The sequence below is a fragment of the Hyla sarda genome, unplaced genomic scaffold (genome assembly GCF_029499605.1).
Source record: "Hyla sarda isolate aHylSar1 unplaced genomic scaffold, aHylSar1.hap1 scaffold_624, whole genome shotgun sequence".
Classification (NCBI taxonomy): domain Eukaryota; kingdom Metazoa; phylum Chordata; class Amphibia; order Anura; family Hylidae; genus Hyla; species Hyla sarda.
The window spans coordinates 78637-92928 of record NW_026610639.1 but is presented as its reverse complement, the minus strand read 5'-3'; the positions used below and the strand labels follow the sequence as shown (position 1 = coordinate 92928).

Genomic DNA, 14292 nt, shown 5'->3' with positions numbered 1-14292 from the left:
GTCCAATGGGGTGCAGGCATGTCCTCTATGCTTACAGCTTCCCGTGGGTGTTGGTTTGATACCGTTTGGGGACAGCCAAGGAGGCATCTGCAGGCAACAAAGGTAGGTGTGTGCTTGTGTGTGTGTTTCCTATGCAGATCCTAAGCCCAGTGTCACATGCAAGTAGGAGGAGTAAGAAGGGTTCCTGGCAAATCCGGGTTATGGATTGCATTTAAAAAGGCCCCGTGGGAGTGCAATGGGCCCCTGTCTTGCTGCTTAGCAATAATGGTATGGGTTTAGGTTCTGCTGTGTGTACTGGTGGTTGACTGCCCCCCAGCCCAGAGTGTGCATGGAAAATTGTCTGGCAGCCTCCCTGACAGCAAGCAGTGATAGTGCCCATGAAGGGGACCTTGTTGGGCCCGCCCCTTTCACGGTTATCGCTTCTCGGCCTTTTGGCTAAGATCAAGTGTAGTATCTGTTCTTATCAGTTTAATATCTGATACGTCCCCTATCTGGGGACCATATATTAAATGGATTTTTGAGAACGGGGGCCGATTTCGAAGCTTGCTTCCGTCGCCCTATGCATTGACCCGATATGGCAGTATCTTCGGGTACAGTGCACCACCCCCTTACAGGGTTAAAAAGAAAGATTCCTACTTTCATTGCTACCTGCTTGCTGGCTAGCCAGCTAGCCAGCCCTGTGGGCCTTGCTGCTGCTGCAGCCAAAAAACAAAAGGTGGTGCTGCTGCTGCTTCTGCTGCTTCTGCTTGTGTCTGGCCCCTGTTGGAGCGTCCAGGCACAGGACTTCTGCTGCTGCTGACTAAATGGCCTCCTTAATTGGATCATTTGAGTAGCCAGCACACCTGTGCAGGTAGGGCATGACATGATAGGCAGCTGCCTTGATAGCGGGTGGGTGCTGAATGTTCCTAATTGACAAAATAAGATTAATGCTTATGAAGAAATATAAAATCTCATCCCTTCCCCAATATCGCGCCACACCCCTACCCCTTAATTCCCTGGTTGAACGTGATGGACATATGTCTTTTTTCGACCGTACTAACTATGTAACTATGTAACATAACATGGGGGGGGGGGGGGGGGGGGGTCTCCTGGCTGTTCACACAGGTGTGTCATTGCTGTACATTGACCATGCATTGCTTCTGTGGTATTGCAAAGGCAAAGACAAATGCTTCCAGCCATCCATTGCACTAATGGATTGGTCATCAGCTGGCTGTCTATGTCCCGCATCAATATAGACCAAAGTACAGAGGGTTAGGCTATGCTATTGTGCACCTACCTGATGCATCAGAAGGTGCGAGGCCCTTGCTAAATTCTGTGCACAGACTTTGAGATCTATGCTTTAGACTGTATCTAAACCTGCTCCAACATGGACTGACATTCTGGCCTACTTTCAGCCGATGCGACTTGTCTGTCGCTGAACAGTCGCTTTTTATGTATTCAGCACCTATGTATAATGTTGTAAAAATGCTCTAGAAGCTAAAGTCGCAGAAATGTCACACATATTTGGCCTGCAACTTTCTGTGCGACAAATTCAGACAGGAAAAATCAGTATAAATCCTTAGAAAATTATCCCCCAGTGTTTCCATCTGCTGGCGGTATTGAATAAGCATTGCTGCACTGATGGGGTATGCATTAGACGAAAAAAAAGAAGAAAAAGAAGAATAATACGCCCAGAAAAGAGGCGAAAAGGAGAAAAACGTAAAAAAACGTGAAAAAAAAGTAAGAGGAAGAGAAGGGAAAAAAAGGTGGAAATGGGTTTAAAAGTGATTTCGGCGGAGAAATATATATATATATATATATATATATATATATATATATATATATATGCGCACACACACACATAGATATAAACGTATTCTCCGTTGAGATATTGCAGCCGCTGCTGTGTCCAGGCCCAGGAGCCTTAGCACTGTGCTGTGATGTCACTCAATACCACTGACATCACTAGGTGTAAACAACATCTCTCCTTTGCTGTGTATGTGACTATGGAGCTGTTTGGTGATGTCGTCTATTACGGCCTTCATAGAAGCAACAGGAGATTGTTGCATCCATCTTGAACCCTCAGAACTACAGTGCTATGATGTCACTCACTTCCACAGGCCTTGCAGAGTGTAAACAACAACAACCCAGCTTTGTTGTGTATGTAACCAAAGGGATTTGTGATGTCACCTAGAACCTTCACAGCAGCGACAGCTTTATGAGGAGCATCAGCACTGCTCTGCCTGAGCAGAACCATCACCGCCATAGGTTGTCAAATAACCCGGATTTAACCCACACAGGTAAGTCCAATGGGGTGCAGGCATGTCCTCTATGCTTACAGCTTCCCGTGGGTGTTGGTTTGATACCGTTTGGGGACAGCCAAGGAGGCATCTGCAGGCAACAAAGGTAGGTGTGTGCTTGTGTGTGTGTTTCCTATGCAGATCCTAAGCCCAGTGTCACATGCAAGTAGGAGGAGTAAGAAGGGTTCCTGGCAAATCCGGGTTATGGATTGCATTTAAAAAGGCCCCGTGGGAGTGCAATGGGCCCCTGTCTTGCTGCTTAGCAATAATGGTATGGGTTTAGGTTCTGCTGTGTGTACTGGTGGTTGACTGCCCCCCAGCCCAGAGTGTGCATGGAAAATTGTCTGGCAGCCTCCCTGACAGCAAGCAGTGATAGTGCCCATGAAGGGGACCTTGTTGGGCCCACCCCTTTCACGGTTATCGCTTCTCGGCCTTTTGGCTAAGATCAAGTGTAGTATCTGTTCTTATCAGTTTAATATCTGATACGTCCCCTATCTGGGGACCATATATTAAATGGATTTTTGAGAACGGGGGCCGATTTCGAAGCTTGCTTCCGTCGCCCTATGCATTGACCCGATATGGCAGTATCTTCGGGTACAGTGCACCACCCCCTTACAGGGTTAAAAAGAAAGATTCCTACTTTCATTGCTACCTGCTTGCTGGCTAGCCAGCTAGCCAGCCCTGTGGGCCTTGCTGCTGCTGCAGCCAAAAAACAAAAGGTGGTGCTGCTGCTGCTTCTGCTGCTTCTGCTTGTGTCTGGCCCCTGTTGGAGCGTCCAGGCACAGGACTTCTGCTGCTGCTGACTAAATGGCCTCCTTAATTGGATCATTTGAGTAGCCAGCACACCTGTGCAGGTAGGGCATGACATGATAGGCAGCTGCCTTGATAGCGGGTGGGTGCTGAATGTTCCTAATTGACAAAATAAGATTAATGCTTATGAAGAAATATAAAATCTCATCCCTTCCCCAATATCGCGCCACACCCCTACCCCTTAATTCCCTGGTTGAACGTGATGGACATATGTCTTTTTTCGACCGTACTAACTATGTAACTATGTAACATAACATGGGGGGGGGGGGGGGGGGGTCTCCTGGCTGTTCACACAGGTGTGTCATTGCTGTACATTGACCATGCATTGCTTCTGTGGTATTGCAAAGGCAAAGACAAATGCTTCCAGCCATCCATTGCACTAATGGATTGGTCATCAGCTGGCTGTCTATGTCCCGCATCAATATAGACCAAAGTACAGAGGGTTAGGCTATGCTATTGTGCACCTACCTGATGCATCAGAAGGTGCGAGGCCCTTGCTAAATTCTGTGCACAGACTTTGAGATCTATGCTTTAGACTGTATCTAAACCTGCTCCAACATGGACTGACATTCTGGCCTACTTTCAGCCGATGCGACTTGTCTGTCGCTGAACAGTCGCTTTTTATGTATTCAGCACCTATGTATAATGTTGTAAAAATGCTCTAGAAGCTAAAGTCGCAGAAATGTCACACATATTTGGCCTGCAACTTTCTGTGCGACAAATTCAGACAGGAAAAATCAGTATAAATCCTTAGAAAATTATCCCCCAGTGTCTCCATCTGCTGGCGGTATTGAATAAGCATTGCTGCACTGATGGGGTATGCATTAGACGAAAAAAAAGAAGAAAAAGAAGAATAATACGCCCAGAAAAGAGGCGAAAAGGAGAAAAACGTAAAAAAACGTGAAAAAAAAGTAAGAGGAAGAGAAGGGAAAAAAAGGTGGAAATGGGTTTAAAAGTGATTTCGGCGGAGAATATATATATATATATATATATATATATATATATATATATATATATATATATATATGCGCACACACACACATAGATATAAACGTATTCTCCGTTGAGATATTGCAGCCGCTGCTGTGTCCAGGCCCAGGAGCCTTAGCACTGTGCTGTGATGTCACTCAATACCACTGACATCACTAGGTGTAAACAACATCTCTCCTTTGCTGTGTATGTGACTATGGAGCTGTTTGGTGATGTCGTCTATTACGGCCTTCATAGAAGCAACAGGAGATTGTTGCATCCATCTTGAACCCTCAGAACTACAGTGCTATGATGTCACTCACTTCCACAGGCCTTGCAGAGTGTAAACAACAACAACCCAGCTTTGTTGTGTATGTAACCAAAGGGATTTGTGATGTCACCTAGAACCTTCACAGCAGCGACAGCTTTATGAGGAGCATCAGCACTGCTCTGCCTGAGCAGAACCATCACCGCCATAGGTTGTCAAATAACCCGGATTTAACCCACACAGGTAAGTCCAATGGGGTGCAGGCATGTCCTCTATGCTTACAGCTTCCCGTGGGTGTTGGTTTGATACCGTTTGGGGACAGCCAAGGAGGCATCTGCAGGCAACAAAGGTAGGTGTGTGCTTGTGTGTGTGTTTCCTATGCAGATCCTAAGCCCAGTGTCACATGCAAGTAGGAGGAGTAAGAAGGGTTCCTGGCAAATCCGGGTTATGGATTGCATTTAAAAAGGCCCCGTGGGAGTGCAATGGGCCCCTGTCTTGCTGCTTAGCAATAATGGTATGGGTTTAGGTTCTGCTGTGTGTACTGGTGGTTGACTGCCCCCCAGCCCAGAGTGTGCATGGAAAATTGTCTGGCAGCCTCCCTGACAGCAAGCAGTGATAGTGCCCATGAAGGGGACCTTGTTGGGCCCGCCCCTTTCACGGTTATCGCTTCTCGGCCTTTTGGCTAAGATCAAGTGTAGTATCTGTTCTTATCAGTTTAATATCTGATACGTCCCCTATCTGGGGACCATATATTAAATGGATTTTTGAGAACGGGGGCCGATTTCGAAGCTTGCTTCCGTCGCCCTATGCATTGACCCGATATGGCAGTATCTTCGGGTACAGTGCACCACCCCCTTACAGGGTTAAAAAGAAAGATTCCTACTTTCATTGCTACCTGCTTGCTGGCTAGCCAGCTAGCCAGCCCTGTGGGCCTTGCTGCTGCTGCAGCCAAAAAACAAAAGGTGGTGCTGCTGCTGCTTCTGCTGCTTCTGCTTGTGTCTGGCCCCTGTTGGAGCGTCCAGGCACAGGACTTCTGCTGCTGCTGACTAAATGGCCTCCTTAATTGGATCATTTGAGTAGCCAGCACACCTGTGCAGGTAGGGCATGACATGATAGGCAGCTGCCTTGATAGCGGGTGGGTGCTGAATGTTCCTAATTGACAAAATAAGATTAATGCTTATGAAGAAATATAAAATCTCATCCCTTCCCCAATATCGCGCCACACCCCTACCCCTTAATTCCCTGGTTGAACGTGATGGACATATGTCTTTTTTCGACCGTACTAACTATGTAACTATGTAACATAACATGGGGGGGGGGGGGTCTCCTGGCTGTTCACACAGGTGTGTCATTGCTGTACATTGACCATGCATTGCTTCTGTGGTATTGCAAAGGCAAAGACAAATGCTTCCAGCCATCCATTGCACTAATGGATTGGTCATCAGCTGGCTGTCTATGTCCCGCATCAATATAGACCAAAGTACAGAGGGTTAGGCTATGCTATTGTGCACCTACCTGATGCATCAGAAGGTGCGAGGCCCTTGCTAAATTCTGTGCACAGACTTTGAGATCTATGCTTTAGACTGTATCTAAACCTGCTCCAACATGGACTGACATTCTGGCCTACTTTCAGCCGATGCGACTTGTCTGTCGCTGAACAGTCGCTTTTTATGTATTCAGCACCTATGTATAATGTTGTAAAAATGCTCTAGAAGCTAAAGTCGCAGAAATGTCACACATATTTGGCCTGCAACTTTCTGTGCGACAAATTCAGACAGGAAAAATCAGTATAAATCCTTAGAAAATTATCCCCCAGTGTCTCCATCTGCTGGCGGTATTGAATAAGCATTGCTGCACTGATGGGGTATGCATTAGACGAAAAAAAAGAAGAAAAAGAAGAATAATACGCCCAGAAAAGAGGCGAAAAGGAGAAAAACGTAAAAAAACGTGAAAAAAAAGTAAGAGGAAGAGAAGGGAAAAAAAGGTGGAAATGGGTTTAAAAGTGATTTCGGCGGAGAAATATATATATATATATATATATATATATATATATATATATATATATATATATATATATATGCGCACACACACACATAGATATAAACGTATTCTCCGTTGAGATATTGCAGCCGCTGCTGTGTCCAGGCCCAGGAGCCTTAGCACTGTGCTGTGATGTCACTCAATACCACTGACATCACTAGGTGTAAACAACATCTCTCCTTTGCTGTGTATGTGACTATGGAGCTGTTTGGTGATGTCGTCTATTACGGCCTTCATAGAAGCAACAGGAGATTGTTGCATCCATCTTGAACCCTCAGAACTACAGTGCTATGATGTCACTCACTTCCACAGGCCTTGCAGAGTGTAAACAACAACAACCCAGCTTTGTTGTGTATGTAACCAAAGGGATTTGTGATGTCACCTAGAACCTTCACAGCAGCGACAGCTTTATGAGGAGCATCAGCACTGCTCTGCCTGAGCAGAACCATCACCGCCATAGGTTGTCAAATAACCCGGATTTAACCCACACAGGTAAGTCCAATGGGGTGCAGGCATGTCCTCTATGCTTACAGCTTCCCGTGGGTGTTGGTTTGATACCGTTTGGGGACAGCCAAGGAGGCATCTGCAGGCAACAAAGGTAGGTGTGTGCTTGTGTGTGTGTTTCCTATGCAGATCCTAAGCCCAGTGTCACATGCAAGTAGGAGGAGTAAGAAGGGTTCCTGGCAAATCCGGGTTATGGATTGCATTTAAAAAGGCCCCGTGGGAGTGCAATGGGCCCCTGTCTTGCTGCTTAGCAATAATGGTATGGGTTTAGGTTCTGCTGTGTGTACTGGTGGTTGACTGCCCCCCAGCCCAGAGTGTGCATGGAAAATTGTCTGGCAGCCTCCCTGACAGCAAGCAGTGATAGTGCCCATGAAGGGGACCTTGTTGGGCCCGCCCCTTTCACGGTTATCGCTTCTCGGCCTTTTGGCTAAGATCAAGTGTAGTATCTGTTCTTATCAGTTTTCATGCTGGTGGGGATGGGTGCTGCATGGAGGATGCAGGTGTACCAGGGCTTTCCGGGGCTGGTTCTGAGGAATCAGCTCGACGGCTGCCCCGATGTGACCTGTTCCCTCCGGGTCTCGCCATGAGGCTGAGAGGGTCTAGAGCCGAGGTACTTTTGTGCCTCGGGGAGTGGTGACCCTGAGGTGCCGAAACTCACTGGGAGGATAGACTCACTGAGTTGAAGCACGGGCACCATAATCTCTTCACCTTGTGGCACTCACCTCTTGATTCCCGGCCTTCTGGCTAGGATCAGAGAAATTTTTATAGATCCGGCCGGATGTCCGGGCAGTATATCTGCACACATTCACTTATTTATTTCTTTTTTGTCTCACTGTGTCACTTTTTGCGTGTTGTGTGTTCACAGGATTGGTCAGGATGCGGTAGCCCTTCTGGGTGTCCCTCCTGGCGGTCTAGGGGAGGTGTGTGTGGCCATTAGGTTCCGCACCTCCCTGCAAACACCCCGGGTACTCCTGCTTTGGCAGGGTACCTACCGTAATCGGCTCTGCGGGCAGATACCTTGGCTAACGCCAAGGGGGATGCCGGGAGCATTTGTGGTCCCCTAGTAGCTTCGGCGAAAAGGGACATCGAACCTGGAACCTCGCAGGTACCTTTTGGTCCGGAGGCGAAGGGTAAGGTTTGTTGGGGGGCCTCTCTCCTATCGGAGAAGGGCTTGCGATAGACCGCATCCTTTGTGCACGTTTTTTTAGTGTAACACGTTTGCACTTTTTCTTGCACTTTGGGTGAATCGAAAGCACGTTCCTCGGCTTTAAAAAAAAAAAAAAAAATCTGTTCTTATCAGTTTAATATCTGATACGTCCCCTATCTGGGGACCATATATTAAATGGATTTTTGAGAACGGGGGCCGATTTCGAAGCTTGCTTCCGTCGCCCTATGCATTGACCCGATATGGCAGTATCTTCGGGTACAGTGCACCACCCCCTTACAGGGTTAAAAAGAAAGATTCCTACTTTCATTGCTACCTGCTTGCTGGCTAGCCAGCTAGCCAGCCCTGTGGGCCTTGCTGCTGCTGCAGCCAAAAAACAAAAGGTGGTGCTGCTGCTGCTTCTGCTGCTTCTGCTTGTGTCTGGCCCCTGTTGGAGCGTCCAGGCACAGGACTTCTGCTGCTGCTGACTAAATGGCCTCCTTAATTGGATCATTTGAGTAGCCAGCACACCTGTGCAGGTAGGGCATGACATGATAGGCAGCTGCCTTGATAGCGGGTGGGTGCTGAATGTTCCTAATTGACAAAATAAGATTAATGCTTATGAAGAAATATAAAATCTCATCCCTTCCCCAATATCGCGCCACACCCCTACCCCTTAATTCCCTGGTTGAACGTGATGGACATATGTCTTTTTTCGACCGTACTAACTATGTAACTATGTAACATAACATGGGGGGGGGGGGGGGGGGGTCTCCTGGCTGTTCACACAGGTGTGTCATTGCTGTACATTGACCATGCATTGCTTCTGTGGTATTGCAAAGGCAAAGACAAATGCTTCCAGCCATCCATTGCACTAATGAATTGGTCATCAGCTGGCTGTCTATGTCCCGCATCAATATAGACCAAAGTACAGAGGGTTAGGCTATGCTATTGTGCACCTACCTGATGCATCAGAAGGTGCGAGGCCCTTGCTAAATTCTGTGCACAGACTTTGAGATCTATGCTTTAGACTGTATCTAAACCTGCTCCAACATGGACTGACATTCTGGCCTACTTTCAGCCGATGCGACTTGTCTGTCGCTGAACAGTCGCTTTTTATGTATTCAGCACCTATGTATAATGTTGTAAAAATGCTCTAGAAGCTAAAGTCGCAGAAATGTCACACATATTTGGCCTGCAACTTTCTGTGCGACAAATTCAGACAGGAAAAATCAGTATAAATCCTTAGAAAATTATCCCCCAGTGTCTCCATCTGCTGGCGGTATTGAATAAGCATTGCTGCACTGATGGGGTATGCATTAGACGAAAAAAAAGAAGAAAAAGAAGAATAATACGCCCAGAAAAGAGGCGAAAAGGAGAAAAACGTAAAAAAACGTGAAAAAAAAGTAAGAGGAAGAGAAGGGAAAAAAAGGTGGAAATGGGTTTAAAAGTGATTTCGGCGGAGAAATATATATATATATATATATATATATATATATATATATATATATATATATATATATGCGCACACACACACATAGATATAAACGTATTCTCCGTTGAGATATTGCAGCCGCTGCTGTGTCCAGGCCCAGGAGCCTTAGCACTGTGCTGTGATGTCACTCAATACCACTGACATCACTAGGTGTAAACAACATCTCTCCTTTGCTGTGTATGTGACTATGGAGCTGTTTGGTGATGTCGTCTATTACGGCCTTCATAGAAGCAACAGGAGATTGTTGCATCCATCTTGAACCCTCAGAACTACAGTGCTATGATGTCACTCACTTCCACAGGCCTTGCAGAGTGTAAACAACAACAACCCAGCTTTGTTGTGTATGTAACCAAAGGGATTTGTGATGTCACCTAGAACCTTCACAGCAGCGACAGCTTTATGAGGAGCATCAGCACTGCTCTGCCTGAGCAGAACCATCACCGCCATAGGTTGTCAAATAACCCGGATTTAACCCACACAGGTAAGTCCAATGGGGTGCAGGCATGTCCTCTATGCTTACAGCTTCCCGTGGGTGTTGGTTTGATACCGTTTGGGGACAGCCAAGGAGGCATCTGCAGGCAACAAAGGTAGGTGTGTGCTTGTGTGTGTGTTTCCTATGCAGATCCTAAGCCCAGTGTCACATGCAAGTAGGAGGAGTAAGAAGGGTTCCTGGCAAATCCGGGTTATGGATTGCATTTAAAAAGGCCCCGTGGGAGTGCAATGGGCCCCTGTCTTGCTGCTTAGCAATAATGGTATGGGTTTAGGTTCTGCTGTGTGTACTGGTGGTTGACTGCCCCCCAGCCCAGAGTGTGCATGGAAAATTGTCTGGCAGCCTCCCTGACAGCAAGCAGTGATAGTGCCCATGAAGGGGACCTTGTTGGGCCCGCCCCTTTCACGGTTATCGCTTCTCGGCCTTTTGGCTAAGATCAAGTGTAGTATCTGTTCTTATCAGTTTAATATCTGATACGTCCCCTATCTGGGGACCATATATTAAATGGATTTTTGAGAACGGGGGCCGATTTCGAAGCTTGCTTCCGTCGCCCTATGCATTGACCCGATATGGCAGTATCTTCGGGTACAGTGCACCACCCCCTTACAGGGTTAAAAAGAAAGATTCCTACTTTCATTGCTACCTGCTTGCTGGCTAGCCAGCTAGCCAGCCCTGTGGGCCTTGCTGCTGCTGCAGCCAAAAAACAAAAGGTGGTGCTGCTGCTGCTTCTGCTGCTTCTGCTTGTGTCTGGCCCCTGTTGGAGCGTCCAGGCACAGGACTTCTGCTGCTGCTGACTAAATGGCCTCCTTAATTGGATCATTTGAGTAGCCAGCACACCTGTGCAGGTAGGGCATGACATGATAGGCAGCTGCCTTGATAGCGGGTGGGTGCTGAATGTTCCTAATTGACAAAATAAGATTAATGCTTATGAAGAAATATAAAATCTCATCCCTTCCCCAATATCGCGCCACACCCCTACCCCTTAATTCCCTGGTTGAACGTGATGGACATATGTCTTTTTTCGACCGTACTAACTATGTAACTATGTAACATAACATGGGGGGGGTCTCCTGGCTGTTCACACAGGTGTGTCATTGCTGTACATTGACCATGCATTGCTTCTGTGGTATTGCAAAGGCAAAGACAAATGCTTCCAGCCATCCATTGCACTAATGGATTGGTCATCAGCTGGCTGTCTATGTCCCGCATCAATATAGACCAAAGTACAGAGGGTTAGGCTATGCTATTGTGCACCTACCTGATGCATCAGAAGGTGCGAGGCCCTTGCTAAATTCTGTGCACAGACTTTGAGATCTATGCTTTAGACTGTATCTAAACCTGCTCCAACATGGACTGACATTCTGGCCTACTTTCAGCCGATGCGACTTGTCTGTCGCTGAACAGTCGCTTTTTATGTATTCAGCACCTATGTATAATGTTGTAAAAATGCTCTAGAAGCTAAAGTCGCAGAAATGTCACACATATTTGGCCTGCAACTTTCTGTGCGACAAATTCAGACAGGAAAAATCAGTATAAATCCTTAGAAAATTATCCCCCAGTGTCTCCATCTGCTGGCGGTATTGAATAAGCATTGCTGCACTGATGGGGTATGCATTAGACGAAAAAAAAGAAGAAAAAGAAGAATAATACGCCCAGAAAAGAGGCGAAAAGGAGAAAAACGTAAAAAAACGTGAAAAAAAAGTAAGAGGAAGAGAAGGGAAAAAAAGGTGGAAATGGGTTTAAAAGTGATTTCGGCGGAGAAATATATATATATATATATATATATATATATATATATATATATGCGCACACACACACATAGATATAAACGTATTCTCCGTTGAGATATTGCAGCCGCTGCTGTGTCCAGGCCCAGGAGCCTTAGCACTGTGCTGTGATGTCACTCAATACCACTGACATCACTAGGTGTAAACAACATCTCTCCTTTGCTGTGTATGTGACTATGGAGCTGTTTGGTGATGTCGTCTATTACGGCCTTCATAGAAGCAACAGGAGATTGTTGCATCCATCTTGAACCCTCAGAACTACAGTGCTATGATGTCACTCACTTCCACAGGCCTTGCAGAGTGTAAACAACAACAACCCAGCTTTGTTGTGTATGTAACCAAAGGGATTTGTGATGTCACCTAGAACCTTCACAGCAGCGACAGCTTTATGAGGAGCATCAGCACTGCTCTGCCTGAGCAGAACCATCACCGCCATAGGTTGTCAAATAACCCGGATTTAACCCACACAGGTAAGTCCAATGGGGTGCAGGCATGTCCTCTATGCTTACAGCTTCCCGTGGGTGTTGGTTTGATACCGTTTGGGGACAGCCAAGGAGGCATCTGCAGGCAACAAAGGTAGGTGTGTGCTTGTGTGTGTGTTTCCTATGCAGATCCTAAGCCCAGTGTCACATGCAAGTAGGAGGAGTAAGAAGGGTTCCTGGCAAATCCGGGTTATGGATTGCATTTAAAAAGGCCCCGTGGGAGTGCAATGGGCCCCTGTCTTGCTGCTTAGCAATAATGGTATGTGTTTAGGTTCTGCTGTGTGTACTGGTGGTTGACTGCCCCCCAGCCCAGAGTGTGCATGGAAAATTGTCTGGCAGCCTCCCTGACAGCAAGCAGTGATAGTGCCCATGAAGGGGACCTTGTTGGGCCCGCCCCTTTCACGGTTATCGCTTCTCGGCCTTTTGGCTAAGATCAAGTGTAGTATCTGTTCTTATCAGTTTAATATCTGATACGTCCCCTATCTGGGGACCATATATTAAATGGATTTTTGAGAACGGGGGCCGATTTCGAAGCTTGCTTCCGTCGCCCTATGCATTGACCCGATATGGCAGTATCTTCGGGTACAGTGCACCACCCCCTTACAGGGTTAAAAAGAAAGATTCCTACTTTCATTGCTACCTGCTTGCTGGCTAGCCAGCTAGCCAGCCCTGTGGGCCTTGCTGCTGCTGCAGCCAAAAAACAAAAGGTGGTGCTGCTGCTGCTTCTGCTGCTTCTGCTTGTGTCTGGCCCCTGTTGGAGCGTCCAGGCACAGGACTTCTGCTGCTGCTGACTAAATGGCCTCCTTAATTGGATCATTTGAGTAGCCAGCACACCTGTGCAGGTAGGGCATGACATGATAGGCAGCTGCCTTGATAGCGGGTGGGTGCTGAATGTTCCTAATTGACAAAATAAGATTAATGCTTATGAAGAAATATAAAATCTCATCCCTTCCCCAATATCGCGCCACACCCCTACCCCTTAATTCCCTGGTTGAACGTGATGGACATATGTCTTTTTTCGACCGTACTAACTATGTAACTATGTAACATAACATGGGGGGGGGGGGGGGGGGGTCTCCTGGCTGTTCACACAGGTGTGTCATTGCTGTACATTGACCATGCATTGCTTCTGTGGTATTGCAAAGGCAAAGACAAATGCTTCCAGCCATCCATTGCACTAATGGATTGGTCATCAGCTGGCTGTCTATGTCCCGCATCAATATAGACCAAAGTACAGAGGGTTAGGCTATGCTATTGTGCACCTACCTGATGCATCAGAAGGTGCGAGGCCCTTGCTAAATTCTGTGCACAGACTTTGAGATCTATGCTTTAGACTGTATCTAAACCTGCTCCAACATGGACTGACATTCTGGCCTACTTTCAGCCGATGCGACTTGTCTGTCGCTGAACAGTCGCTTTTTATGTATTCAGCACCTATGTATAATGTTGTAAAAATGCTCTAGAAGCTAAAGTCGCAGAAATGTCACACATATTTGGCCTGCAACTTTCTGTGCGACAAATTCAGACAGGAAAAATCAGTATAAATCCTTAGAAAATTATCCCCCAGTGTCTCCATCTGCTGGCGGTATTGAATAAGCATTGCTGCACTGATGGGGTATGCATTAGACGAAAAAAAAAGAAGAAAAAGAAGAATAATACGCCCAGAAAAGAGGCGAAAAGGAGAAAAACGTAAAAAAACGTGAAAAAAAAGTAAGAGGAAGAGAAGGGAAAAAAAGGTGGAAATGGGTTTAAAAGTGATTTCGGCGGAGAAATATATATATATATATATATATATATATATATATATATATATATGCGCACACACACACATAGATATAAACGTATTCTCCGTTGAGATATTGCAGCCGCTGCTGTGTCCAGGCCCAGGAGCCTTAGCACTGTGCTGTGATGTCACTCAATACCACTGACATCACTAGGTGTAAACAACATCTCTCCTTTGCTGTGTATGTGACTATGGAGCTGTTTGGTGATGTCGTCTATTACGGCCTTCATAGAAGCAACAG

At 46.5% G+C, this 14292-nt stretch overlaps 5 non-coding genes and 2 pseudogenes across 5 annotated transcripts; all 7 read left to right on the top strand.

The window, feature by feature from the left end:
- Nucleotides 1–415: 415 nt before the first annotated feature.
- LOC130341738 (U2 spliceosomal RNA) lies at nucleotides 416–606 on the top strand. The gene has a single exon (XR_008881516.1). It is a non-coding gene; the product is annotated as a U2 spliceosomal RNA (small nuclear RNA).
- A 2092-nt stretch (nucleotides 607–2698) lies between these two features.
- LOC130341737 (U2 spliceosomal RNA) lies at nucleotides 2699–2889 on the top strand. The gene has a single exon (XR_008881515.1). It is a non-coding gene; the product is annotated as a U2 spliceosomal RNA (small nuclear RNA).
- Nucleotides 2890–4988: 2099 nt separating this feature from the next.
- LOC130341735 (U2 spliceosomal RNA) lies at nucleotides 4989–5179 on the top strand. Its single transcript, XR_008881514.1, has one exon. It is a non-coding gene; the product is annotated as a U2 spliceosomal RNA (small nuclear RNA).
- A 2098-nt stretch (nucleotides 5180–7277) lies between these two features.
- LOC130341717 (U2 spliceosomal RNA) lies at nucleotides 7278–7437 on the top strand (annotated as a pseudogene).
- A 693-nt stretch (nucleotides 7438–8130) lies between these two features.
- LOC130341706 (U2 spliceosomal RNA) lies at nucleotides 8131–8309 on the top strand (annotated as a pseudogene).
- Nucleotides 8310–10409: 2100 nt separating this feature from the next.
- Nucleotides 10410–10600, top strand: LOC130341734 (U2 spliceosomal RNA). Its single transcript, XR_008881513.1, has one exon. It is a non-coding gene; the product is annotated as a U2 spliceosomal RNA (small nuclear RNA).
- Nucleotides 10601–12675: 2075 nt separating this feature from the next.
- LOC130341733 (U2 spliceosomal RNA) lies at nucleotides 12676–12866 on the top strand. The gene has a single exon (XR_008881512.1). It is a non-coding gene; the product is annotated as a U2 spliceosomal RNA (small nuclear RNA).
- Nucleotides 12867–14292: the final 1426 nt, after the last annotated feature.